The sequence below is a fragment of the Ranitomeya imitator genome, chromosome 1 (assembly GCF_032444005.1).
Source record: "Ranitomeya imitator isolate aRanImi1 chromosome 1, aRanImi1.pri, whole genome shotgun sequence".
Lineage (NCBI taxonomy): Eukaryota > Metazoa > Chordata > Amphibia > Anura > Dendrobatidae > Ranitomeya > Ranitomeya imitator.
In genome coordinates, this window is record NC_091282.1 from 691,561,812 (window position 1) to 691,589,556 (window position 27,745).

Consider the following 27,745-nt stretch of genomic DNA (forward strand, 5'->3'; position numbering starts at 1 on the left):
CCCAGACTGCAGGGGGCAGCATATCTGGCTAGGGCTGATAATTCGCCAGTCATGACTCATGAGCTTTTATTTCACCGTCACACATCTGAGGGTAAGAATAATAGACTCTGGACCGATAGAATAACCTTCTCTCCGTACAGAGAAAAGCGGAATCAGCAGCATAGCTCACTATACGTTACCTTCTGTTTTGCGCTAATGCATGCAAAACTACATTTCCCACAGTGCTTTGCGCTAGAATAAGAGGGCGGGGCGAATAGCGATGGGCGGAGTCTTAGGCTGGATGGGGCGGGAGTGGCGCGTATAACATGGAAGGGGCGGGGTCCAGGACGGGAGAGGGGCGGGGTCTGACGTGGAGGGCGATCCGTTCCCGGTGATGACGTAGCTGATGTGGATGACGTCAGCGGATTGGAGGATTCTCAGGGAATGCGCGCACACACATCCGCGTTCACGACGCTTCCATCGGGCCTGGGGAAGGGGGGGTGTCGCTGCGCCGCCATTACTGGAGAGAGCCGGAGCGGCGCGGAGGGATCGGCGGCTGCAGGGGAGAGCAGCGGGATAGCAGAGGAGCAGTGCTGGGGACACGACGGGACATGAGACCGCTGCACAGGTGAGGAGAGGCGGCACGGCGGAGGCAGGCCGGGGCTGTCAGGAGCTGCCGGGGCGGGCATCGCCGAGCTGTGGCTGCCGCTAGTCGCCCTGTCTGCGCCCGGAGGATGCGGGGAAGTTCTCGGTGTCACAGTGCGGGGCCGGTATGTGAGCTGCGGATCAGCCGGTGTGATGCGGGGAGAGGTGCTGAGGCCAGAGGTGACCCGGTGCTGCCGGGGTGAGGTACCCAGGATGGCAGAGTGGGGGCCATTATGTGCCGCCCGGGGGTGCAGCTACCCCACTACGGTCTGGTGCACCCCCCCTCCCCACTGCGGTCCGTCGCTGCGCACCCCCCCCCTCCCCGCTGCGGTCCGTCGCTGCGCACCCCCCCTCCCCGCTGCGGTCCGTCGCTGCGCACCCCCCCTCCCCGCTGCGGTCCGTCGCTGCGCACCCCCCCTCCCCGCTGCGGTCCGTCGCTGCGCCCCCCCCCTCCCCGCTGCGGTCCGTCGCTGCGCACCCCCCCCTCCCCGCTGCGGTCCGTCGCTGCGCACCCCCCCCTCCCCTCTGCGGTCCGTCGCTGCGCACCCCCCCTCCCCGCTGCGGTCCGTCGCTGCGCACCCCCCCTCCCCGCTGCGGTCCGTCGCTGCGCACCCCCCCTCCCCGCTGCGGTCCGTCGCTGCGCACCCCCCCTCCCCGCTGCGGTCCGTCGCTGCGCACCCCCCCTCCCCGCTGCGGTCCGTCGCTGCGCACCCCCCCCTCCCCGCTGCGGTCCGTCGCTGCGCACCCCCCCTCCCCGCTGCGGTCCGTCGCTGCGCAACCCCCCCTCCCCGCTGCGGTCCGTCGCTGCGCACCCCCCCTCCCCGCTGCGGTCCGTCGCTGCGCACCCCCCCCTCCCCGCTGCGGTCCGTCGCTGCGCACCCCCCCTCCCCGCTGCGGTCCGTCGCTGCGCACCCCCCCTCCCCGCTGCGGTCCGTCGCTGCGCACCCCCCCTCCCCGCTGCGGTCCGTCGCTGCGCACCCCCCCCTCCCCGCTGCGGTCCGTCGCTGCGCACCCCCCCTCCCCGCTGCGGTCCGTCGCTGCGCACCCCCCCCTCCCCGCTGCGGTCCGTCGCTGCGCACCCCCCCCTCCCCGCTGCGGTCCGTCGCTGCGCACCCCCCCCTCCCCGCTGCGGTCCGTCGCTGCGCACCCCCCCTCCCCGCTGCGGTCCGTCGCTGCGCACCCCCCCTCCCCGCTGCGGTCCGTCGCTGCGCACCCCCCCTCCCCGCTGCGGTCCGTCGCTGCGCACCCCCCCTCCCCGCTGCGGTCCGTCGCTGCGCACCCCCCCCTCCCCGCTGCGGTCCGTCGCTGCGCACCCCCCCCTCCCCGCTGCGGTCCGTCGCTGCGCACCCCCCCTCCCCGCTGCGGTCCGTCGCTGCGCACCCCCCCCTCCCCGCTGCGGTCCGTCGCTGCGCACCCCCCCCTCCCCGCTGCGGTCCGTCGCTGCGCACCCCCCCTCCCCGCTGCGGTCCGTCGCTGCGCACCCCCCCTCCCCGCTGCGGTCCGTCGCTGCGCACCCCCCCTCCCCGCTGCGGTCCGTCGCTGCGCACCCCCCCTCCCCGCTGCGGTCCGTCGCTGCGCACCCCCCCTCCCCGCTGCGGTCCGTCGCTGCGCACCCCCCCCTCCCCGCTGCGGTCCGTCGCTGCGCACCCCCCCTCCCCGCTGCGGTCCGTCGCTGCGCACCCCCCCTCCCCGCTGCGGTCCGTCGCTGCGCACCCCCCCTCCCCGCTGCGGTCCGTCGCTGCGCACCCCCCCCTCCCCGCTGCGGTCCGTCGCTGCGCACCCCCCCTCCCCGCTGCGGTCCGTCGCTGCGCACCCCCCCTCCCCGCTGCGGTCCGTCGCTGCGCACCCCCCCCTCCCCGCTGCGGTCCGTCGCTGCGCACCCCCCCTCCCCGCTGCGGTCCGTCGCTGCGCACCCCCCCTCCCCGCTGCGGTCCGTCGCTGCGCACCCCCCCTCCCCGCTGCGGTCCGTCGCTGCGCACCCCCCCCTCCCCGCTGCGGTCCGTCGCTGCGCACCCCCCCTCCCCGCTGCGGTCCGTCGCTGCGCACCCCCCCCTCCCCGCTGCGGTCCGTCGCTGCGCACCCCCCCCTCCCCGCTGCGGTCCGTCGCTGCGCACCCCCCCTCCCCGCTGCGGTCCGTCGCTGCGCACCCCCCCTCCCCGCTGCGGTCCGTCGCTGCGCACCCCCCCCTCCCCGCTGCGGTCCGTCGCTGCGCACCCCCCCTCCCCGCTGCGGTCCGTCGCTGCGCACCCCCCCTCCCCGCTGCGGTCCGTCGCTGCGCACCCCCCTCCCCGCTGCGGTCCGTCGCTGCGCACCCCCCCTCCCCGCTGCGGTCCGTCGCTGCGCACCCCCCCTCCCCGCTGCGGTCCGTCGCTGCGCACCCCCCCTCCCCGCTGCGGTCCGTCGCTGCGCACCCCCCCCTCCCCGCTGCGGTCCGTCGCTGCGCACCCCCCCTCCCCGCTGCGGTCCGTCGCTGCGCACCCCCCCTCCCCGCTGCGGTCCGTCGCTGCGCACCCCCCCTCCCCGCTGCGGTCCGTCGCTGCGCACCCCCCCCTCCCCGCTGCGGTCCGTCGCTGCGCACCCCCCCTCCCCGCTGCGGTCCGTCGCTGCGCACCCCCCCTCCCCGCTGCGGTCCGTCGCTGCGCACCCCCCCTCCCCGCTGCGGTCCGTCGCTGCGCACCCCCCCTCCCCGCTGCGGTCCGTCGCTGCGCACCCCCCCCTCCCCGCTGCGGTCCGTCGCTGCGCACCCCCCCCTCCCCGCTGCGGTCCGTCGCTGCGCACCCCCCCCTCCCCGCTGCGGTCCGTCGCTGCGCACCCCCCCTCCCCGCTGCGGTCCGTCGCTGCGCACCCCCCCTCCCCGCTGCGGTCCGTCGCTGCGCACCCCCCCTCCCCGCTGCGGTCCGTCGCTGCGCACCCCCCCTCCCCGCTGCGGTCCGTCGCTGCGCACCCCCCCTCCCCGCTGCGGTCCGTCGCTGCGCACCCCCCCTCCCCGCTGCGGTCCGTCGCTGCGCACCCCCCCTCCCCGCTGCGGTCCGTCGCTGCGCACCCCCCCTCCCCGCTGCGGTCCGTCGCTGCGCACCCCCCCTCCCCTCTGGTCCGTCGCTGCGCACCCCCCCTCCCCTCTGCGGTCCGTCGCTGCGCACCCCCCCCTCCCCTCTGCGGTCCGTCGCTGCGCACCCCCCCTCCCCTCTGCGGTCCGTCGCTGCGCACCCCCCCTCCCCGCTGCGGTCCGTCGCTGCGCACCCCCCCTCCCCGCTGCGGTCCGTCGCTGCGCACCCCCCCCTCCCCGCTGCGGTCCGACGCTGCGCACCCCCCCTCCCCGCTGCGGTCCGTCGCTGCGCACCCCCCCTCCCCGCTGCGGTCCGTCGCTGCGCACCCCCCCTCCCCGCTGCGGTCCGTCGCTGCGCACCCCCCCTCCCCGCTGCGGTCCGTCGCTGCGCACCCCCCCTCCCCGCTGCGGTCCGTCGCTGCGCACCCCCCCTCCCCGCTGCGGTCCGTCGCTGCGCACCCCCCCTCCCCGCTGCGGTCCGTCGCTGCGCACCCCCCCTCCCCGCTGCGGTCCGTCGCTGCGCACCCCCCCTCCCCGCTGCGGTCCGTCGCTGCGCACCCCCCCTCCCCGCTGCGGTCCGTCGCTGCGCACCCCCCCTCCCCGCTGCGGTCCGTCGCTGCGCACCCCCCCTCCCCGCTGCGGTCCGTCGCTGCGCACCCCCCCTCCCCGCTGCGGTCCGTCGCTGCGCACCCCCCCCTCCCCGCTGCGGTCCGTCGCTGCGCACCCCCCCTCCCCGCTGCGGTCCGTCGCTGCGCACCCCCCCCTCCCCGCTGCGGTCCGTCGCTGCGCACCCCCCCTCCCCTCTGCGGTCCGTCGCTGCGCACCCCCCCTCCCCGCTGCGGTCCGTCGCTGCGCACCCCCCCTCCCCGCTGCGGTCCGTCGCTGCGCACCCCCCCTCCCCGCTGCGGTCCGTCGCTGCGCACCCCCCCTCCCCGCTGCGGTCCGTCGCTGCGCACCCCCCCTCCCCGCTGCGGTCCGTCGCTGCGCACCCCCCCCTCCCCGCTGCGGTCCGTCGCTGCGCACCCCCCCTCCCCGCTGCGGTCCGTCGCTGCGCACCCCCCCTCCCCGCTGCGGTCCGTCGCTGCGCACCCCCCCCTCCCCGCTGCGGTCCGTCGCTGCGCACCCCCCCCTCCCCGCTGCGGTCCGTCGCTGCGCACCCCCCCTCCCCGCTGCGGTCCGTCGCTGCGCACCCCCCCTCCCCGCTGCGGTCCGTCGCTGCGCACCCCCCCTCCCCGCTGCGGTCCGTCGCTGCGCACCCCCCCCTCCCCGCTGCGGTCCGTCGCTGCGCACCCCCCCCTCCCCGCTGCGGTCCGTCGCTGCGCACCCCCCCTCCCCGCTGCGGTCCGTCGCTGCGCACCCCCCCTCCCCGCTGCGGTCCGTCGCTGCGCACCCCCCCCTCCCCGCTGCGGTCCGTCGCTGCGCACCCCCCCTCCCCGCTGCGGTCCGTCGCTGCGCACCCCCCCTCCCCGCTGCGGTCCGTCGCTGCGCACCCCCCCTCCCCGCTGCGGTCCGTCGCTGCGCACCCCCCCCTCCCCGCTGCGGTCCGTCGCTGCGCACCCCCCCCTCCCCGCTGCGGTCCGTCGCTGCGCACCCCCCCCTCCCCGCTGCGGTCCGTCGCTGCGCACCCCCCCTCCCCGCTGCGGTCCGTCGCTGCGCACCCCCCCTCCCCCTACGGCCCGATGCACTATCCCCCACTACAGTCTGGTGCACCAGTCTCCGTCCCCCCATGGTCTGGTGCACCCCCCCGCTACAGTACGGTGCACCAGTCCCCGTCCCTCCCATGTTCTGGTGCACCCCCCACTACAGTGCGGTGCACCAGTCCCTGTCCCCAACCCCCTCCCACCATGGTCTGGTGCACCCACCACTTCAGCACGGTGCACTATCCCCCACTACGGTCTGGTGTAACCCCCCGCTACAGTACGGTGCACCAGTCCCCGTCCCCCCCATGGTCTGGTGCACCCCCCACTACAGGATGGTGCTCGCCAGCTTAATGCCGCTATAATTCTCCAGCATCAGTGAGAGGACGTCAGCCCCCCGCACCGCCAGAGCACCAGGACCCCGCTCTAATCCCCGCTGCCAGATGGCTTTGTGCAGCCGGTCATTGTACGTGGAGGAATTAGGTGGAATCTGCGGACAGTAACCATTTCATGGCCGCTGACGGCAGCGATAGTCATGGTGCTGCTGTGTGCCCTGCCGTATATACTCCGTACACACCTGTACGCCGGGGCGCAGTGCTGGGCCGGGGCGCCGTTACACTCCGTGAGGCTACGTTCACACTAGCGTTATGCTAGTTTGCGTCGGGCGACGCAGCGGCGACGCATGCGTCATGCGCCCCTATATTTAACATGGGGGACGCATGCGTTTTTGTTTGTTGCGTTGTGCGACACATGCGTCTTTTTTGCCGCAAGCGTCGGACCAAGAAAACGCAACAAGATGCATTTTTCTTGCGTCCGAATTTCTGCAAAAAACGACGCATGCGTCGCAAAACGCAGCGTTTTTGCGTGCGTTTTGGTGCGTTTTTGCGTGCGTTGTGCGTTGCGTCGCCGGCGCACAACGCTAATGTGAACGTAGCCCAACCCCCAGCTCATGTGTGTACGGAGGGGAGGGGGCGTCTACTGTCTGAACACCTGCAGATTGGAGGGCAGAGCCGGGGGGATGTACCGGTGACGGAGCAGTGGGGGTCATGTCACCAAAAGTACAGTGGCCAACATCGCGCCCGGGTGGCATCAGTATATAGTTGTCTGCCCCTGACCCCCAATAAGTGGTCAGCAGCAGGGTCCGGAGTTTGTGTGTTCTCTTTCCAGGGGTGTTGGGGTCTCCTCCCACGATCCTATGATGACAGTACAGACTGGTGGGAATGGGTGGAATCTTTGTACAGTGCTGCGGAATATGTGAGCACTATAGAGGGGATGTGAGCTGTCAGCACATTGGGGTTCATGGACGGGGGGATACGTTATTTTCCCCCCAAACAATACTTCACCCTCTCCTCCATAAAGTCACTTTATAATTGTTCCCAACCCTAGAAGCATAGAAGGGCAGCAGTCCGCCACCATCCCCGCGTGCCCCATCCCCATGGCTGACCCCTGGTTGCCGGGGGAGATCTCTTAGTGGCTGGTGGTGGTCTCGGCCCCACCTTCGTCCATGTGCCGGGCAGTGACGTCTTGTTTCTCCACGGCTGGTGAATCACCGGAGGTTCTTGCTTTGGTTGCGGCTTCTTCCTCTATTGCTGCTGAAGTGAAAGCTGAGGTTACTGATTAGTATTTGCTTTTTTATGGCCAGCGCCATCGGGGTTAACCCTAATGGCCTGATAGTCGCTTGTGGCTGTATATTTAATCTCTGTGCAGAAGGAAAGTGTCAAAGTCCAGAGTGGATGGGATACTAAGTACTGGGCCAGCGCTACCGGGGGAGTGAGCCAGGAATCCCCCTCCACACCCTGTGGATTTTACCTATGGAGATGGGCGCAGCAAAATGGAGGAGATTTGACCTAATCTAATCCACACGCTGGGTATCGAAAAATCTGCATTGGAAACTGCCCTCCAGTGCGGCGGACATCTGCAGCCTGTCACCTTATATCGCCCATTGATCAGTGCTGCAGATCCGTAGGTGAGAGCGCACCTGTACGCGGCCTGGGATTGGCCAGTGCTGTCTTTAGGAGCAGTGTGATAATTCGCAGCGTGCCCTCCATTCCCGGCAGGTAACGCTGCAGCCTGGGATGGTCGGGGATCCCATGGTATATGACCTTGGTGAGTGTCTTCCTTCCTGCTCAGAACAAAGCCTGACCTGTTCACTACCAGGAATACCGATGAAGCCTTTCCCATTTGTTTATTTGTAAAATAACTTGTCTCAGCCCTAGTTAATGGGTAAGATTGCAAAGTGTGTGTAACAGCCAGCAACCTTTCCAATTCACCCCTTATTAAAATCCTCTGAATTATTAATCCTATAGTTTACTGCTCGTTGCCAAGGATACCTCAATAGCCTTGGTAGCAGTGGCCGATCTCCTAGGTAAGGAGCGCAGCGCTTGCAAGCTCTTTTTTTAAATGTTGTCCGGATTGCTGCTTTTCTCCGACCCTGCAGCGGCCAGCGGTGCAAACGTGCTGCCGGTCCAAACTGTCGAGACCACATCGCTTCCCCTGTTAAGCGGAAGGTCAGGGACCCCTGAAATGACATCTTGAGACTGACTTAATGCAGCTGCTTAATGACACATTATTTCATTGCTATGGCCATCTCATTTTGAGTATTTTTATATATACAAAAAAAAAAATCCTGTGTCAATATATCATCTGAGTGTGTAGATATAAATCACATATTTGGTACACTTGTAGAGATTGGCCTGTTGCTAAGCAACGCTAACGGTTGCCATAGGTAGAGGGCAGGTATGGCGCATGGTGTGTAAACTTCTGTCATTCCTCAGGGCTTTACGCTAAGGATCTGTGACCTACAGATATACTATAGATTTCTCTCTGCAAAATCTCTTGATCTTGATTTTGGACTCAAAGTACAAGTCTGTGCCCCTATTGTGCGACAGTAGTGCAGTGAAATAGTCACTACATCGCCATTGGTGCCAGCTGTGCAACCACCTAAGGGCCCAAGAGGCAGGGGGCCACTAATTCCTCCAAAGTAGGTGGGATAGTTGCTGTTGGGCTGAGAAAGGACCAAGTCAGTCGGCCATGACTTGCCTGTCATTGGTTTCAATATTTCCACCAAATTTGCATTAAGTTGTTGAAGCAAAACTACGACGACAGACCTTAGATGTGATGATGCACTGTGCAACCTTCATGTTGTGCAAAAATTTGCTGATGACGCTCTATAGTTTTTAGATTTTTGCAAACCTCTCCACTAATAGTTAATGTGGCTGCCCACTATATCATTTAAATGGTCTTAAAGGGAATTTGTCAGCAGGTTTTTCGTATTTAGTCTGAGAGCAGCATAATATAGAGCAAGCTACCCTGACTCCAGTGATGTCACTTACTAGGCTGTCTTGTAGTTTCAATACAATCAGTGTTTTATCAGCAGGAGATTATCACTGCAGGACTAGGCGTCAGGCAGTCTACCCAATCTATCTTCCCCGCCCCAAACACGGATTGACCACTGACTCACAATGCATAGTGTACACAGGAAGCTGCCAATCAGAGCTGTGGGCGGGGTTATACACAACTCTGCATTCTGACCACCACTGCATCTCCAGGAGAGAAAATAGGGATTCTATCAAAACTACAGCAAGCAGCTCAGTAAGTGGTACATCACTAGAATCAGACTCCCTGCCCCTACATCATGATGCTTTCAGATTTCATAGCAAACACCTTCTGACAGATTCCCTTTAAAAAATCAAAACAGAAAGCAACCACCCCCCTCAGATCCTTATTTACAGGACTCCTCTATTCCCTGGTACTGCTACCCATGTCCCCGTGCTGGTCTCTTCTCTTCCCTCTGTAGGGGTAGTCACATGATGTTTGCTGGCAAGCAGCAGCAACTGATGGGCTGGAGTGGTCAAGTGCTGCCAAAGCCAAAAGAAAACCACAGTGTGGGCGCCAACTGCTGCAGTAGTCACATGATGTCCCCTGCCAGAAGGGGGAGCAGGATGTTTTTGTTTTTTTGTGTGGTAATTTTAAGACCACCGTAGGCCCATTGTTAATGTAATGGAAAAACACTTAATAAGTGATCCTGAACCCTTTAGCGTTTTGGGGTGCCCATGGTCTACATTTCATGGAAGGACAGTATAGTGTAGACCAGCGGTGGCTAAACAGTATACGACAGTCTTCCTGCCCGGATAGGTGCTGCAAGCTGAAATGCATAAATGCCGATATCCCTTGTATCAGTCACATTGATAAGGGGCATTACGTACTCTGCAGACAACTCCTTGGTGGTCCCCCGCAATAATGCTGGCAGGGGTGTGTACCAGTGGGAGGAAGGTGAGGGGAGGTTACATGTCGCACATTTCACCCTTTGTTTGGCACCAGTCTGATATTGACACGCTGCTTCGGTCAGTCTATGCTGCAGATAGATTTTGCAGCATTTGCAGGAGACTTTCTGCTAGTGAATACACAATGTACAATCTGCTGTGATTTCTCACTATGGAAATTCTGCCATATGTGTCCAGGTGTGATATACGACAAACGTGACTTGTGCAGAGTCACCCCGAGAGCGGCCCTATAGACTAGAGACACACGTACAAGTGATGATGTGTAGGACACAGTGACCTGGGCCTTGTCTGCAATATGGCCCCACAACACACACAAAACGGCTCCCCCTGTGGCCTGGGGTTTGCGTGGCTCCCCCTGTGGCCTGGGGTTTGCCCGGCTCCCCCTGTGGCCTGGGGTTTGCCCGGCTCCCCCCGGTGGCCTGGGGTTTGCCCGGCTCCCCCCGTGGCCTGGGGTTTGCCCTGCTCCCCCCGTGGCCTGGGGTTTGCCCGGCTCCCCCCGTGGCCTGGGGTTGACAGCTGCATCTAAATGGTTAAACATTAAATCCTAGGTAAAAAAAAACAAAACAAAAAATCCTGTGTGTGGCCATAGTTTTCAAGACTCTAAATTTCAGTTATGGGACATTGATATGTTCATAACGACTAGTGAAAACTTTTTCTGACCTTAGTAGTAGTAGTAGACTACACCTTTCTATATATTAATAAAGATATATCACCATATATCGGCCACTGGTTTATACCGCCGTATGTCGGCCACTGGTTTATACCGCCGTATGTCGGCCACTGGTTTATACCGCCGTGTGTCGGCCACTGGTTTATACCGCCGTGTGTCGGCCACTGGTTTATACCGCCGTGTGTCGGCCACTGGTTTATACCGCCGTATGTCGGCCACTGGTTTATACCGCCGTGTGTCGGCCACTGGTTTATACCGCCGTGTGTCGGCCACTGGTTTATACCGCCGTGTGTCGGCCACTGGTTTATACCGCCGTGTGTCGGCCACTGGTTTATACCGCCGTGTGTCGGCCACTGGTTTATACCGCCGTGTGTCGGCCACTGGTTTATACCGCCGTGTGTCGGCCACTGGTTTATACCGCCGTGTGTCGGCCACTGGTTTATACCGCCGTGTGTCGGCCACTGGTTTATACCGCCGTGTGTCGGCCACTGGTTTATACCGCCGTGTGTCGGCCACTGGTTTATACCGCCGTGTGTCGGCCACTGGTTTATACCGCCGTGTGTCGGCCACTGGTTTATACCGCCGTGTGTCGGCCACTGGTTTATACCGCCGTGTGTCGGCCACTGGTTTATACCGCCGTGTGTCGGCCACTGGTTTATACCGCCGTGTGTCGGCCACTGGTTTATACCGCCGTGTGTCGGCCACTGGTTTATACCGCCGTGTGTCGGCCACTGGTTTATACCGCCGTGTGTCGGCCACTGGTTTATACCGCCGTGTGTCGGCCACTGGTTTATACCGCCGTGTGTCGGCCACTGGTTTATACCGCCGTGTGTCGGCCACTGGTTTATACCGCCGTGTGTCGGCCACTGGTTTATACCGCCGTGTGTCGGCCACTGGTTTATACCGCCGTGTGTCGGCCACTGGTTTATACCGCCGTGTGTCGGCCACTGGTTTATACCGCCGTGTGTCGGCCACTGGTTTATACCGCCGTGTGTCGGCCACTGGTTTATACCGCCGTGTGTCGGCCACTGGTTTATACCGCCGTGTGTCGGCCACTGGTTTATACCGCCGTGTGTCGGCCACTGGTTTATACCGCCGTGTGTCGGCCACTGGTTTATACCGCCGTGTGTCGGCCACTGGTTTATACCGCCGTGTGTCGGCCACTGGTTTATACCGCCGTGTGTCGGCCACTGGTTTATACCGCCGTGTGTCGGCCACTGGTTTATACCGCCGTGTGTCGGCCACTGGTTTATACCGCCGTGTGTCGGCCACTGGTTTATACCGCCGTGTGTCGGCCACTGGTTTATACCGCCGTGTGTCGGCCACTGGTTTATACCGCCGTGTGTCGGCCACTGGTTTATACCGCCGTGTGTCGGCCACTGGTTTATACCGCCGTGTGTCGGCCACTGGTTTATACCGCCGTGTGTCGGCCACTGGCTTATACCGCCGTGTGTCGGCCACTGGCTTATACCGCCGTGTGTCGGCCACTGGCTTATACCGCCGTGTGTCGGCCACTGGCTTATACCGCCGTGTGTCGGCCACTGGCTTATACCGCCGTGTGTCGGCCACTGGCTTATACCGCCGTGTGTCGGCCACTGGCTTATACCGCCGTGTGTCGGCCACTGGTTTATACCGCCGTGTGTCGGCCACTGGTTTATACCGCCGTGTGTCGGCCACTGGTTTATACCGCCGTGTGTCGGCCACTGGTTTATACCGCCGTGTGTCGGCCACTGGTTTATACCGCCGTGTGTCGGCCACTGGTTTTATAGGACCTCAATTACCTAACAGAGCAAATAAAATGATTGGGGTAATTCTGGCCCCATGGATACAGTAAGTGCATGCCCAGAGTTACTTCTGCTGCCACTCTTTGTCACTGGATGATTTTCGGTCATCTTCCCCCTAGCACGCAGTGTGCTCCTACACCTGGGCTGAGTACTCGGACCCAGTACTTTCCCTATAGCTGGGGGCTGTGGAATAACTGGATGCCTAAGAGCAGATTGTGGAGTCTGGGCGGTAACTTGCTGGTTAGATGTGGATTACTGGAGAAACCCTCTTCACACATCCACTATATGGATATATATTCTATTTTAGGGGGCCATGTGTAGTAGATATCATTTATTTTATATGGAATTCATATTTTTTTGCCGTTCAAGGCATTTGTCGCTGTCTTTTATTTGCAAAACCATAGCTTTAGACAAGGGTGAAATCTATGGCAGGATCCTTGAAAACAAATCAGCAATACAAAGGACATGCCGCACCTTTGAAAATCTGCAGCGTGCCTGAAAATGTGTGCCCTTTTATGCCATGTGTAATTTGTGCCATCCCGTTCAGTACATTCTTCAGCACTTCTTTTTAAAGAGAATCTGACTCCAGGTTTTTGCCACCTAAACTGAGAGCATCATAACGTAGAGATAGAGACCCTGGTTCCAGCAATGTGTCACTTACTGGGCTACTTCCTGTAGTTTTCACTGTTTTATCAGCAGAATTTATCATAGAGGATTAATAAGCCTGCTGCCCTGCCATGTAGTCCTCCATATAACCCCGCACACACCACTGATTGGCAGCTTTCTGCGTGTCGAAGCTGCCAATTAGTGGTGTGGGCAGGGTTATTCACAGCTCAGCATTAGAGAACTGCTAAAGCTATGTGCACACGTTGCGGTTTAGGCTTAGGAATTTCTGGTGCGGATTCTGCCTCTCCTGGCAAAAAACGCACCTGCGGATTTGTCGTGTTTTTTGTGCGGTTCTGCAGCGTTTTTTGTGCGTTTTTGCTGCGGTTTTCTTGCGGATTTGCTGCGTTTTTTTACCCCTGCGGTTTTCTATAATGGAATGGGTACAAAAACGCTGCAGGTTCACAAAAAAGAAGTGACATGCTACTTCTTTTAAACCGCAGCGGATTTTCTGCAACGGATTTTCCGCAGAGGATTTTCACAGAGGATGTGCACAGTATTTTTTTTCTCATTGATTTACATTGTACTGTAAATCAATTGCGGATCTGCAGCGTTTTTGCACTGCAAAAAACGCTGCGGATCCGCAGAGAATCCGCAACATGTGCACATATTCTAAATCTGCAGCAGATAAAGCAGGGATTGTATCAAAACTGCAGCAAGCAGCCCAGTAAGTGACATCACTGGAATCAGGGTCTCTGCCCCAATGTCATCCGGCTCTCAGATTGAGTAGCATCACTCTGATGACAGATTCCCTTTAAGCCCAGAAAGTACAAGGTTCTCTCATAGTAATATTTCCCCTGGGATTATCCTGTTTGGAAGTATTTAATTGAGCTGAAAGTGAACGCATGAATGATCTGGCTTCATAGATCAAATAACGCTTTCATTACGCTCCTAGTCGTGTAATGGATTTGTTTTCTGCCTTGATAATTTTGGTTATTGTTTAACTGGTTGCTAGTAGCAGAAAGTTTCTTGCTTGAAAGGAAGGTTGTGATTTACAATCAGCTGTTATGTTATGTTTTTTTTTTTTTTTTTTAACAGCCTTACTCAGGAGAGGGACAATCGAAGGAAAAGTACCGTATGTCACCACTTTTGTGTTAATCGCCCACTCCTGTTTTTGGCTTAAGGTACCTTCACACAGAGCAACTTTCCAACGATCACGACCAGTGATACGACCTGGCCGTGATCGTTGGTAAGTCGTTGTGTGGTCGCTGGAGAGCTGTCACACAGACAGCTCTCCAGCGACCAACGATGCCGAAGTCCCCGGGTAACCAGGGTAAACATCGGGTTACTAAGCGCAGGACCGCGCTTAGTAACGCGATGTTAACCCTGGTTACCATTGTAAAAGTAAAAAAAAAAACACTACATACTTACATTCCGGTGTCTGTCACGTCCCCCGCCGTCACCTTCCCTGCACTGTATCAGCGCCGGCCGTAAAGCAGAGCACAGCGGTGACGTCACTGCTGTGCTTTACAGCCGGCGTTCAGTCAGTGCGGGAAGCTGACGGCGGGGGACAGACACCAGAATGTGAGTATGTAGTGTTTTGTTTTTTTACTTTTTACAATGGTAACCAGGGTAAACATCGGGTTACTAAGTGCAGCCCTGCGCTTAGTAACCCGATGTTTACCCTGGTTACAAGTGAACACATTGCTGGATCGGCGTCACACACGCCGATTCAGCGATGTCAGCGGGTGATCCAGCGACGAAATAAAGTTCTGGACTTCTAGCTCCAACCAGCGATGTCACAGCGGGATCCAGATCACTGCTGCGTGTCAAACACAACGATATCGCTATCCAGGACGCTGCAACGTCACGGATCGCTATCGTTATCGTTCTAAAGTTGCTCAGTGTGAAGGTACCTTTACAAATACTGATATAAAATACTGGGGAAATACTGATCGTGTGAACGCATCCTCTATTCTTTGTCTATGTGGCTGGTTTCACACTGCATGTGCGGGCTGTGATTCCTGGCCCTCCCTGGCGCGGCTCTCTTGGCCCTCCCTGGCGCGGCTCTCTTGGCCCTCCCTGGCGCGGCTCTCTTGGCCCTCCCTGGCGCGGCTCTCTTGGCCCTCCCTGGCGTGGCTCTCTTGGCCCTCCCTGGCGTGGCTCTCTTGGCCCGCCCTGGCGCGGCTCTCTTGGCCCACTCTCGCGTTTGCCATAGAGGCTGTTGAGTTCAGGTCAGGAAATGGTGGTCTGTTCCAGAACCATGAAACTTGGGACGCTTGAAGCTGGCCTTTGAAGAATGCAAAAGAGCCTTGTGTATGTTGTGTTTTAGTGACACGTGTCTAGTCACACATTGTCACCACAGCAAATTGTATGCCAACAGATCTCGCACATGCCTTGTTGCATATGTTCTGCCTCCCCAAGGGTGAGAACAGTTTGTGTGCCCCAGAGCTAAAGGTGCCCTTACACATTTCAAATAGTAGTGACTTCCCCTGCACATGAATGTTTGGCACATCTTACTCCCGCAGACTCCGTACTGATGCATAACAGGTCCGTCTTGATGAATCCGCACCTTTTGCAGCAGTTTCCTATTGATCTCAATGGGAAAAAAAATCCTTCTAGCACATGGTGCACTTTATTTTCCAAAGAAGTAATGTGTCAACTCTTAAAACAGTCCTTCTAAAAATTCTCTATATTGCACTGCCAGGGAAAGTCAAGCTGAAGAAACACCCCATCCTCAAAAAATCATTCAAAATAAAATAAAATTTTTTTGTTTATTTTTTAAGTTTAATTTTTTTTTTTTACCCCCCCCTCCATCCATGTAAAAATAGTTGTTCTCGAAGATTAATTTCACTTGGTAGTATTTTGGGAAGCATTATACATACGGTAAGTATTTGTAAGGCAAAACCAGAAGTGCAGCAAACAGAACATGATGAAAAGATTTGTCTCTTGTCTGAAATCCTTCGGTGCACACACTAAGTCATTTTACAAGGTTCTTTTAGGTTAGATGCATGGATTTGCATGCAGAAAATACGGTACCATGGGAGGTGAGGTGCTTGAAAGTTTGTGAACCCTTCAGAATTTTCCATATTTCTGTGTAAGTTTGAAACAAAAAGAAATCTGATTTTCTCACAAGTTCTTAAAGTATGGAAAGGGAACCAAACAATATTAATATTGGCCATTCCAAAACTTTATTCTTCACCATTCTATTGTAGGCAGTGTGCATTGGGGCTTTTTCTTTCTGCATCACGACCCCCATTGTGATGAGATTTAGCTCATGGGCAAAAGTCCTGACGTCTTCTGGAATTTGCAAATAAGATTCAGAATGAATTGTTCCATTAATGATGGCATCCGTTCTGGTCCAGATGGTGGTCTTTCTTTTTCCAAACATAAAACCTTTGATGTAAACAACAACAAAAAATCTTTATTTTGCTTTCTTCTGTCCACAAAACGTTGTTCCAGTAGCCTTCTGACTTGTGTGAAATGGAGCAAACTGCAGCTGAGCAGCAATGGTCTTTTTTGGAGAGCAGTAGCTTTCCCCTAGCAATCCTACTGTGCACGCCGTCACAAAATTGTAACATTAGCTACCGGTAATTTGAGTGAGGCCTTTAGTTTCTTAGAATTTACCTTGAGTTCCTTTGTGACCTTACAAAATAGCCTACACCTTAAGGTACCGTCACACTTAGCGACGCTGCAGCGATACCGACAACGATCCGGATCGCTGCAGCGTCGCTGTTTGGTCGCTGGAGAGCTGTCACACAGACCGCTCTCCAGCGACCAACGATGCCAGTAACCAGGGTAAACATCGGGTAACTAAGCGCAGGGCCGCGCTTAGTAACCCGATGTTTACCCTGGTTACCATCCTAAAAGTAAAAAAAACAAACAGTACATACTTACCTACAGCCGTCTGTCCTCCAGCGCTGTGCTCTGCACTCCTCCTGTACTGTCTGTGTGAGCACAGCGGCCGGAAAGCAGAGCGGTGACGTCACCGCCCTGCTTTCCGGCTGACTGACGGAAAATATAGAAGGTATGTGCATGCAACGTCTTTTAGACACTGATGTAAGTTTTTTTGGGGGAGCATCTTTTGCACTGGGCTGTCAGCGTATTCATTTTAAATATGTATGCATTAGTGAGGAATTGAGGGGGACGGCGGGATGAGAGATTGAGGGGGACGGCAAGGTGAGGGATTGAAGGGGGACGGCGGGGTGAGGGATTGAAGGGGGACGGCGGGGTGAGGGATTGAAGGGGGACGGCGGGGTGAGGGATTGAAGGGGGACGGCGGGGTGAGGGATTGAGGGGGGATGGCGGGGTGAGGGATTGAAGGGGGACGGCGGGGTGAGGGATTGAGGGGGGATGGCGGGGTGAGGGATTGAGGGGGGACGGCAGGGTGAGGGATTGAGGGGGGAATGTGGGGTGAGGGATTTAAGGGGGAAGGTGGGGTGAGGGATTGAGGGGGGACGGCGGGGTGAGGAATTGAGGGGGGATGGGGTGATGGATTGAAGAGGACGGCGGGGTGAGGGATTGAGGGGGGACGGCGGGATGAGGGATTGAGGGGGCCTGCAGGGTGAGGGACTGAGGGGGATGGCGGGGTGAGGGATTTGAGGCGATGGCGGGGTGAGGGATTGAGGGGGGGTGAGGGATTGAGGGGGACGGTGGAGGGAGGGATTGTGGGGGACAGCAGCATAAATGCTTTAGGTTAGTGTGTGATGCACAGCAGAGCTGTTTTGTAGAGGTAGGGAGCAGGGATTATTGCTCTGTGTAGGGGGAGCCTGTATGAAGATGGAGGATGGGAGGGAGACACTGGATGAGCTTTATATGTAGGGAATCCCTAGCGCTATCTGCTCATACAGCAGCTGACAGATGCTAAGCTCCGCCCCTGCTTCCTGTGATTGGTCTCTGCTCCCGTTACGAAGGACGGATTTCACCTGACAACCATCAGTGGGCAGCAATGTACAGAAAAGGGTGACACCTAGTGGCCGCATGTCAGGGCATTGTTACGTTTCCTGTATATAGCGATTTACACATTTTCTATCTAACACACATGGTCAGTGACATGAAAATGGCGACTTCCACAGCCGGTTGTTTAGGTGCTTTCATTGGAATGGCGAGAGTCCTAGAGATGGGACATTATTGTGATAGCCCAGTAATTGTGATATAAAAACCCCTTTAACTTGTTGTAAATTATAGAATTGATATAATTGTGGCAATTGTTAGTTTAGGAATCTGTCACCAGGTTTTTACTACCCATTTTGAAGCAGCATAAAGTAGGGACAAGGACCCTGATTCCAGCAATGTCACTTACTGGGCTCTTTGCTGTCATTTTGGTAAAATCCCTGGTTTGTCTGCTGCAGATGTAGCAGTTCTCTGAATGCTGAGCTCTGTGTAACCCCGCCCACACCACTGGCAGCTTTCTGTGTATACTGTTCATAAGCCAGAAGCTGCCAGTCAGTAGTGGGGGCGGGGTTGGACTATGTGGCAGCAGGGTTACTAGTCCTCTGCTGATAAACCAGTGATTTTATCACTACTACAGCAAGCAGCCCAGTAAGTGACACATCGCTGGAATCAGGGTCTCCTCCAGTATGCTGCTCTCCGATTAGGTGGTAAATCGATAGCTATGTTTCCGTCGTAAGAACAGGCTGTTGTCTTGCTCAGTTCACACATGCTGTTTATGCTTGCTATAAACACTTCAGCTATTGCTTTGCTAGAGAATGGAGCAGAGACACTCGCAGGGTTTCATCCTGAGCTCGTTAACCCTCCGTGTGCTGGCGATGACAGACGCACTTACAATGTCACTAATCGTGGCCATTGTCCTGCTTAATATGCCAGGCAGTCCTCGGAGTTCATCAGCAGCCAGACCGCACGGGTATAATGTTAGCCTTGTTCCTGGGATTCAGATTCCAGACATGCGCGCTGCTGTTGTAGGGCAGACTGTCAGCATTTTAATGGATGGTCCATCCTAAGATGCGAGGCCGAGGAAGTCATGAAGACTGCTGTAGCTGAGAGGTTTTATCTATGGAAGGCTGATATATACTGACATCTATGAATGCAGTCACAATCGGGCATGAGCCTTGGAGATCCAAATCTGAAGTGCCGAGGAGTAATGTCATTCCTTATACCCGCTGACAGACTTATTTATAATGGTATTCATCGTTATTTTTATAGCCCTATCCTATTCCTCAGCACTTAACAAATCAGAGGATATATTTAAAAAAAAAAATCAGATTAGCATAGGACTTAAAGGGATGGTCCTAAACGAATCATTTTAAGCCTAAGTGTCTTTTTATTGTAATAATCTAATAGCTTTTCCAATACTTTAATTAAAAAGTCCCTGGTGCTCCCACTCTGCTTTATTCATTTATTTTATACCTTCTGCCAGTTTGGTTAAGCTTGGTTTCAGGACACCCAGTGCATGCTGGGATAGCCAAGCGAGTTGTCATCATGGGGTCACTGCTGTGGCCTCTGTTCCCACCATGAGTGATATGCTTCCAGGGCTGGACTAACCCCTGCTCTATTGAGCGTTTGGTTCAGTATGATCTCCCTAGTCACTGTGTAATATTATTTTTACAACGCACAGTGACAGTGCGCTCCATCTCCAGCTATAATGAGATGTTAGCGAGTGTACTGTCAGTGCACATTGTAAAGAGAAAAAGTGGGAAGCAAAGCAGAAACTTGCCCTGCCCCCCCAAAAAAAAAACAAACAAACAGAGGTCTGTTTTGGACTGTGCGTTCTAAAGTGTACCTATATTTAATAGCATTTTATTTTATATATGATGTCCTTAAATATCCTGCAGTTCGGCGGGAGTCCTAATCCTGGGACCCCCACCAAGTGGTCCAAACATTGTCTTGTCACTTCAGAAGGTAGAAGTTCTCAGCGCAATATATGGGCTCAGTAGAAAGGCTGTAAGGCAGTACTCCGCCCGGTGCATGCAGGAGCTGGACACTTTGTGGTACAAAATGTATACATGCACACATACAATAAATAAGTATACACAAATGGAGTGAGGGCTCTGTGCACAAAATCTTACAATCTGTGTGCAGCTAGGGTGACACTACAGGTATGAGTGCTTGCATTATACTTCTATGGTCTATCCTTCTTTTATATACAGCAACTTAGTCTTTGTAAAATTGCAAAAGATGGTCACCAGATAGTGTATGTGTGCACAGGTATGAAGTGACGGAGTGCATAAAGTATGGGGGATACTGTTAAATGTAGGTGTTGGGTAAGTAAATGTTGTCTGGGTAAATGTGGAAGTTTGCTTAGTGTAAAGATCTGTTTTAGGCCATGAGTAATGGGGTGTAAGGCTACATTCACATTTGCGTTGTTGGGCGCGGCGTCGGCAATGCGACGCAACCAACAACGCATGTACACAACGCAGCGTTGTCATAAGATCATACAGATCAGGAATTTCGGCGCAGGGAAAACGCTACAAGTAGTGTCCTCTGCGCCCTGTCTTGTGCGTCGATATGACGCATGCGTCGTAAAACGCAGTACAACGCATACCGGCGCATGTCCATGCGCTTCCCATGTTAAAGATAGGGGCGCATGACGCATGCGTTGGTATGCGTCGACGACGCTGCGCCCAACAACGCAAATATGAACGTAGCCTAAGAGGTAATGTTTCTCCTGGTAGAGAAAGAAAAGCCAAACCTGGTATGTCAGAGTGAGGAGACTGATATGCCTTGCATGCTCCTCTGGGAAATTAAATGTGCAAATTGTCTCTTCAGAGAGACTAGAACTCTACGCCATGTATTGGAAGCAGTGATCCTAAGGCTATGTGCACATGTAGGAAAAGTGGTGCAGAATTTTCTGCACAAAATCCGCATCTCCTGGCAGAATCCGCAGCCGCGGATTTTGTGCGGAATTGATGCGGATTTTCAGCGGTTTTGGGCCACTGCGGAATTTTAACATGGAGGGGTGCAGAACCGCTGCAGATCCGCACAAAAGTGACATGCACTTCTTTGAAATCCGCAGCAATTCCGCATTGATTTTTCTGCACCATCTGCACAGCTTTTTTTTCCCCCCATAGACTAACATACTGTACATCACATTGCGGATCTGCAGCAAATCCACATCGTGTGCACACAGCCTAAAAGTCATTATCCACCCTTTAAAGGGAACCTGTCACCTGAATTTGGCGGGACCAGTTTTGGGTCATATGGGCGGAGTTTTCAGGTGTTTGATTCACCCTTTCCTTACCCGCTGGCTGCATGCTGGCCGGAATATTGGATTGAAGTTCATTCTCTGTCCTCCGTAGTACACGCCTGCGCAAAGCAAGATTACCTTGCACAGGCATGTACTACGGAGGACAGAGAATGAACTTCAATCCAATATTGCGGCCAGCATGCAGCCAGCGGGTAAGGAAAGGGTGAATCAAACACCTGAAAACTCCGCCCATATGACCCAAAACTGGTCCCGCCAAATTCAGGTGACAGGTTCCCTTTAACGAGCCTGGCAAATATGGCTTATGATAAAAGCCAATCTCAATTTGCAGACACAGTGCTTTGGGATATTGCCCCTCTTCATTGCAATGTATGATATCTGATTTGGCTAGGTGAGAGGCTCTAGACTGAGGAATAAGGGGTATGTCACAGTAAGGAGATGTATAGGCCATGAGTAAAACACTCATTCTTGCACATTGCTCTGATTTTAAAATGGATTTTAAAATGAATGGGCAACTGGTGCAATGACTGTCACAGTGTAGAGAGATCGGTGTATGAGCTGGACAGAGATGAGTTTGGTTGCTGCATGGACAGATTGGAGATGAGTTTAGTAGCGGGAGGACAGATTAGTAATGAATTACCGCAGTCAAGGCAAAAATGAGTAATTTTTTGCTCTTTCCACAGTAAGAAAAGTGTGGATTCTGGAGATGCTTTTGAGGTGCTGGTGGCATGAGTGTGATTGAATATGTGCAGTGAAGGAAAAATCAAGACCAACATATTTGGTGCATTGCATAGGCGTTATGACTTCATGGAGAGAGAAAGAGGACATATTTGAGGCGGCAGTGGTCATTTGTTGATATTGTTTTCCTTTGGTTGTTTTTACATCTCATTTTGCATCTTAAATAGATCCAAGGAACTAGGGGTCTAGAAAAATGTGTTCCTGGAGCTTATCTTGGGTGCCTGTGTCAATCCGTCACTAACTTCAACCCCCCCTGAATCGCAAACCGCATATACCGTATATGCATGCAGGTCTTTGAAATGTAAATCCATTGACACCTTTGCATGTTATTCTCCATTCCTAAGATATTGGTGGCATAATTTATGGCAAATGTGGTGGTAAGTGCTCTCGGCACCACAAAGCACTTAAAAATCTTTTGCTTGTTTCTCCACCCAGCAACTGCTTCTTCAGCCTGATCGTCTGTCTGTGTGATATCAGGGGCCCTTTTTGAAAACCCCCTTGTAAATTGATTAATTTTTACACTGGTTGCAATAAATGGCAGCAATCAAAGCGTTTATAGGAGGCAGGTAAATTTTTCGCTTGCTTTAGTTATGATAACGATCTATCTAATTATTTATTAAATATTAACTGAGAATTTCCATTGTGGAGCCCTGCCAATAATGACTTAAAATTGTATGGTTTCTTAAATGGTTTGCATAAAATTATACATTTGTGTGTAGTAAAAAAAATATCTATGTACCGGTAATTGAGTTCCTGGAGAGCAGATGTATACTGGACCCATTTATTTTTTTTACATTTTCTTAATAAAAATTTGGACTATAAGGCCGGGTTCACATTGCGTTAACAGCAGCCCGTTCAACACATGCGTTAACAGGCTGCTGTTAACGCAAGGGACGATATGTCAGTGCACTAGCGCAGAGAGACCTAGCAGATGCTCTATCTGCGCTAGCGGTGACGGACCCGGAAACGCTGCAGCCCGCGTCCCAGGGTCCGTCACTCAATGACGGCACATCGCTAGAGCTCGCCCATTGCGTCCGACATTGGACTTAATGGCGGCGTTAACGGATTGCGTTACACCGCGTTATGCCGCGGTGTAACGTAGTCCATCTAACGGACTGGGGGAACGCAATGTGAACCCAGCCTAAGGGTAAGTTCACACAGGGCGTTTTTGTTGCTTTTTTTTCTGCAGCAAAACCTGGTCTTCTTGGCAGGAAAGAAGCTGCGTCAAAAACACAGGTTTAGGTGCGTTTTTGTTGCGTATTTGGTGTGTTTTTGGTGCATTTTTTTGGTGCGTTTTTTTTCTTTGTCCTTGAATGTTCAGCAGCAAAAACCTGCATTTTTGCTGCGTTTTTGCAGTGTTTTTTTAAGTCAATGGGTGAAAAACGCTGAAAAAACACTGAAGTGACATTCTCTATGTCCAAAAAACGCAGGAAAGCACAAAATGCTGTTCAAACAAAAAAACTAATGTGTGTGCATGAGATTTCTTAAATCTCATAGGCTTTGCTGGTACTGTAAAAAGATAGAATAAAAAAACGCAGCAAAAACGCCCTGTGTGAACTTACCCTAAATGACTAAAATGTAACACTTAGTGAGAAGCAAAGTTTGTGTAATCTTTATGCCATGACTCCACAGTGTTGAATGTAGGGTCTTGTGTTTGTGCATGTATGGGAAAGGGTCAGATTACAGGGACCCTTCTTGTATGGGAAAGGGTCAGATTACAGGGACCCTTCTTGTATGGGAAAGGGTCAGATTACGGGGACTCTCCTTGTATGGGAAAGGGTCAGATTACGGGGACCCTTCTTGTATGGGAAAGGGTCAGATTACAGGGACTCTCCTTGTATGGGAAAGGGTCAGATTACGGGGACCCTTCTTGTATGGGAAAGGGTCAGATTACAGGGACTCTTCTTGTATGGGAAAGGGTCAGATTACAGGGACCCTTCTTGTATGGGAAAGGGTCAGATTACGGGGACTCTTCTTGTATGGGAAAGGGTCAGATTACAGGGACCCTTCTTGTATGGGAAAGGGTCAGATTACGGGGACCCTTCTTGTATGGGAAAGGGTCAGATTACAGGGACTCTTCTTGTATGGGAAAGGGTCAGATTACAGGGACCCTTCTTGTATGGGAAAGGGTCAGATTACGGGGACCCTTCTTGTATGGGAAAGGGTCAGATTACGGGGACTCTCCTTGTATGGGAAAGGGTCAGATTACGGGGACCCTTCTTGTATGGGAAAGGGTCAGATTACAGGGACTCTTCTTGTATGGGAAAGGGTCAGATTACGGGGACTCTTCTTGTATGGGAAAGGGTCAGATTACAGGGACCCTTCTTGTATGGGAAAGGGTCAGATTACGGGGACCCTTCTTGTATGGGAAAGGGTCAGATTACGGGGACCCTTCTTGTATGGGGAAAGGGTCAGATTACGGGGACCCTTCTTGTATGGGGAAAGGGTAAGATTGCGGGGACCCTTCTTGTATGGGGAAAGGGTCAGATTCCGGGGACCCTTCTTGTACGGGAAAGGGTCAGATTACGGGGACCCTTCTTGTATGGGAAAGGGTCAGATTACGGGGACCCTTCTTGTATGGGAAAGGGTCAGATTACGGGGACCCTTCTTGTATGGGAAAGGGTCAGATTACAGGGACTCTTCTTGTATGGGAAAGGGTCAGATTACAGGGACCCTTCTTGTATGGGAAAGGGTCAGATTACGGGGACCCTTCTTGTATGGGAAAGGGTCAGATTACGGGGACCCTTCTTGTATGGGGAAAGGGTCAGATTACGGGGACCCTTCTTGTATGGGGAAAGGGTAAGATTGCGGGGACCCTTCTTGTATGGGGAAAGGGTCAGATTCCGGGGACCCTTCTTGTACGGGAAAGGGTCAGATTACGGGGACCCTTCTTGTACGGGAAAGGGTCAGATTACGGGGACCCTTCTTGTATGGGGAAAGGGTCAGATTACGGGGACCCTTCTTGTATGGGGAAAAAGGGTAAGATTGCGGGGACCCTTCTTGTATGGGGAAAGGGTCAGATTGTGGGGACCCTTCTTGTATGGGATCCTAGGAGTGACTGCATTATTCATTCTGGTCACTTTTGTCGTCTTCTCAAAGGTTTAGGTAATACATTTTGAGTTCAGCCACTTTAATTTTTATCTTCCCCTAAAGTTATTCCGAGTTGACGTCTTACATGTAACCTTTAGATTTCTTGATGACGGCTCCTCTATGATTTTCTGTTACAGGTTTAGATGGCCATTAAACATAATTTATCATCTCTATGAAAAGAACTCTGAAAACATTGACACGCACAGATCTCTCTGGATTAATTGATAAAGAAAATAAACTTTTTAGTATACAAGCTTTTTCCAGGAAGAGAAGGAGATAATGGGCAGATACTCTGCCGTTATGTGACTGCTCAATCTTTACACCATTAAGAGGCAAAAGATTATTATTGTTAGGTTGGCCAATATTTGGGAATGGGTGACCGTAGCAATGGCGACGAACGAGCAAAATGCAGGCAAAATGCCTTTTATGCTTGCAGAAAAATGATCACTCTCGGCAGCATTTCATCCGATATAAAGAGTTGATGTGCTGCCAAGAGCAGTGATATTCTATGCCCACAGAACGATTGTCCTGTGTGCATAGAAGTGTGGTTGGCCTGTCTAAACAGGCTATTATACAACTACCAATTTGCCTGTATGTAGCCGACCTGCAGTAGTGTAATGGGGTTGTCCACTACTTGGAGAACCCCTTCTAAATCCCCATGTTTCCCCTCAGTAAAATAAAAACAATTATGCTCCATTTTGGTGCTGGTGCAGTTCCAGCGTTGTCGGCACTGGCTCTCCCGGGGATTGTGTGACATTGTCACTCAATCCCTGCAGCCAATCATTGCTGGCTTTGCTCTCCTCTTCTACAGATGTATTTGACATCCGTAGGAAGTGATAGAGCTGCCACGGTTTTCGCTTCCTCCGGATGTATGTGATTCGTTCAAAGGCGCGGGGATGTGAAGCGGCCATGTTCTGTTAACTTTAGTGTAACTTTGAGCCGATGTGGTGAATTAGCCCCACACACAACACGCAGCCGTAATATTGGTATATAGGGAAGTTGTATGTTTTCGGGTAAACATAGGATTGGATCATGTCTTGTCAGATCAGGAAAGATCCCACCTTTTGCCTCCTAACAGCTGAGCCGTACATTCCCAGTACTAGGTGTGCTATGGAAAACACTTCTAAAGTGGTCGAACTCGTCATACCTTATTAAATAATAGAAAGTGAGAATTACTCGGAGTTTGTACTAGAAACTGGAGACTTGAAAAAATTAACTATTGTGTTTATAAAATGTTAGCACGCCATCAGCTTCCAATATCATTGCTGATTGTCACACTGGCGGTTTATGTCTCATCCGAGAAAATTGGTCCAATTTATGCTAATTGCCCTCTGATCAGGGTCTCGTCAAAGGGTGATCAGTGTGATTCGAATTTCTCAATTGTGGAGGAAAAAAAACTTTCTCCATCTTTTACATGCAGCGCATCCGTGAAAATCAGACCGCATCCGAGCGCTGTCCCATGTTTTCCATGGACCTGCAGATATGAATGGCTGAGTGCCATCTGATTATCAGAGGAAACTTCTTCATTGTGACTCATTTGTTTCCTCCCCTTGTATCGAACTGGTCCGAGAAAAAAAATAGGACATGTGCAGGTCACCATAGAATGACATGAGAACGAGTGCTATCTGTCAAAACGATGGCTAGCACTTGTCCCGTTACTACGGTGGTGTGCCCAGAGAAGGACTCTAGGAAACAAAGGAATGCAACATTCCCCAGTTGTGAAAGGTTATAAAAACAAAACAGAAAAAAAGTGAAAAGCAGTATAGCGATATAGCGATGGCGGCTTTTATGTAGTCAGCAACAGTCAATGGAATGGGTGCCACTAATGAATAAGAAGCCATTGCTGCAGGGAAAATGGTGCTGACGAGATCTCGATGTTCGAGAAAGCCAAGTAAACAGCTAAAATAATTTGACACCTGCATTTCATGAATTTTGAGCTTTTCTTGGAAAATATATTTGGCCTCTGGTGATGGACGCTGCATGTATGATCCGTCAGGTCTTGTGTACAGGAGCAGTCTCCTATAACAAATCCTTGTCTATTGTGATCATGTATGGTGCTGCAGAAGAGGACAGCCAAGCTCTTGTGAAGCCCCGTTTTAGGCAAGAGATGGCCACATGAGGCTGATGTTGGAGCAGGAAGCGGCCTGGTCTGACGCTGCCAGCCTCACCCTGCTTTGGTTTTTGCACATTCATACGTATTGGCATTTCTTCTTACTTGGCATGGGAGTGTAAAGGTCTTATCCAGTGTGACTGCCCGCAAGCCACACAGGGTCATAAAGCTATTACCGTAAGTGTATATCTGAATTAACATTTTCTGCCATTCCTAAGATAGCAAAGGGAGCCTGTCATGTCCCCAAATACTATTAACCTGCAGATATAGGGTTAACTTTAGATTAATAATGTTACAATGCTACTCTGGTGACACCGGCTTTCAGTTATAGGGGCATGCCCTGCCGTGGCTACTGTCAATGCTCACAGCAATGTGATTGGCGGCTGTAAGAACCCCCAGCAGTTTTATAGTCGGCTCTGCACTGATATTTCAGAGATGGCTGTCTCTGTGTCCTGGGGATGCTTAATTGTATACTAAGCAGTGATGCACATCTTTATGACTGAAAGCCGGCAGCTCCTGGGAGGAATAAAGATCATTTTCTCCCTGTAGCCGCAGTAAGACAGGCGGTTGGTATTGTAATGCTATGAGCCTGCAGATGAACTCCCATATCTGTGGTTTAATAGCGTTTGGGGCCATGAACGGTTCCCTTAAAGGGAACCTGTCACCCCCAAAATCGAAGGTGAGCTAAGCCCACCAGCATCAGGGGCTTATCTACAGCATTCTGTAATGCTGTAGATAAGCCCCCGATGTATCCTGAAAGATGAGAAAAAGAGGTTAGATTATACTCTCCCAGGGGCGGTCCCGGTCCTTTCCGATGGGCGTCGCGGTCCGGCGCCTCCTATCTTCATCAGATGACATTCTCTTCTTGTATTCACGCTGCGGCGCAGGCGTACTTTGTCTGCTCTGTTGAGGGCAGAGCAAAGTACTGCAGTGCGCAGGCGCCGGAAAGGTCAGAGAGGCCCAGCGCCTGCGCACTGCAGTACTTTGCTCTGCCCTCAA

General features: G+C 53.9%; 1 protein-coding gene across 1 annotated transcript in view; it reads left to right on the forward strand.

Annotated features, from left to right (window-relative positions):
• The first annotated feature begins 396 nt into the window (after window positions 1-396).
• ARHGAP5 (Rho GTPase activating protein 5) overlaps window positions 397-27,745 on the forward strand; it is a 93,986-nt gene continuing 66,637 nt past the window's right edge. The window contains exon 1 of the mRNA XM_069730490.1: window positions 397-607. The gene's annotated coding sequence lies outside the window, so the exon portion shown is untranslated. The remainder of the gene's footprint in view (window positions 608-27,745) is intronic.